This window comes from Poecilia latipinna, unplaced genomic scaffold (assembly GCF_001443285.1).
Source record: "Poecilia latipinna isolate Pla-1442-1.1 unplaced genomic scaffold, P_latipinna-1.0 Scaffold2522, whole genome shotgun sequence".
NCBI lineage: Eukaryota > Metazoa > Chordata > Actinopteri > Cyprinodontiformes > Poeciliidae > Poecilia > Poecilia latipinna.
The window spans coordinates 23842-25218 of record NW_015115138.1 but is presented as its reverse complement, the minus strand read 5'-3'; positions in this window follow the sequence as shown (position 1 = coordinate 25218).

The window sequence follows — 1377 nt, the reverse complement described above, 5'->3', positions numbered from 1 at the left end:
TGGGGTCCATAAGGACATTTTCAGTTTGTAGACCTTTTCTATGGCTTCACGCCTCCAGAACCTAAACCTGACCTTGACACCAACCTCTAAGCTTAACCACCTGAGCCCTCATAAAACACAATGAGCTTTATTGTTAAAATATGATTAAGTCAGTTTAATGCTTTTTGCAAGGCACTGTAAATTAAAACAAAAAATGTCCAGCTTTATTTTTAGAAGGTAAAACCAGTCTCTCATTTCTTGTGGACTCTAATATATCAGGCTGATCTAGACTCTATGTAGTCGGAGTCACATTTGGCTTGGGGGAGCTTGAAGATTTGAACTACAAGGTGCTTCTGAGTGTAATATAGCGATGTTCAATTTATCACTCTTTGCCATGGCTGTCTCGACTCAGGGCTAGCGGTGCTCTTTGACAGGACGTCATTCTACACTTCATTGACCTTACTTCTACTTTCCATGGCCCTCACTTCTGACAGCTGTCGGTTAATTTATTGCTTTTCGTTTTTCTGAACCTTGCTATTATAAAACCACAATTTTATGGCTCTTCACACGGAGAGAGCATTATGCAGTGGAGTAGCGTAGGCACATCAGCCATGCTTAGCTCCATTTCATTTACCGAGGCAGACGGTGTGACTGGGACACTCCACCAATTTTTCATATCAAAGTAAATTCATTTGTGAGGAGAGGCACTCCAGAGTTACAGCGAACTGTTACAACAGCAATGTCTTCTGCTCTCGCGTCAGCTTAGTAAATTCTAAGAAAGTGGAAGTGTTGGCGTTGTTTGTGTCGACTAATCTCCAGGGCTGATGAAAACACACTCATCACACAGTGTGTTGAGACAGAGCCACTGTTTTTTTTTACCTGTCCGTCTCTTGACATTATGAAAATGGAATACTTTTTAAATTCATCCCAATGCATGCATTGACATGAGCTACAAACAAACAGAGACACTAATTAACAGCACAGCTGACACAGCAGCAGCCTGTTATCTAAAGACACATTCTGTACTCCAACATCAGACTTTGAATAGTAAGACAAAACAGTAACTAAAATATTGTGATATATAAACTAATTTCATTGAATAAAAACACTCAGTGACAATGTATGCATTTCAAATGTACGGTTGAATGACAGGCTGTGATTATAGCTGCATTTTCATTAACCTTAAAATAGCACCATTTGACATTTTGGAAAATAAATTTGCATAATGGAAACGATAATTTTGAGAACACTTGTTTTATTGGATAAAACATTTTGCTGCTAGGATGTGGTGGTTTTTCAGCTGTATCACAATTAGTATGTTTGGCAGGGGTGAAAGTAGTTTTAAATTCTTGGGGGTACTATGACAAAAAGTTACTGTGCCGATTAATTTTTTTGTGA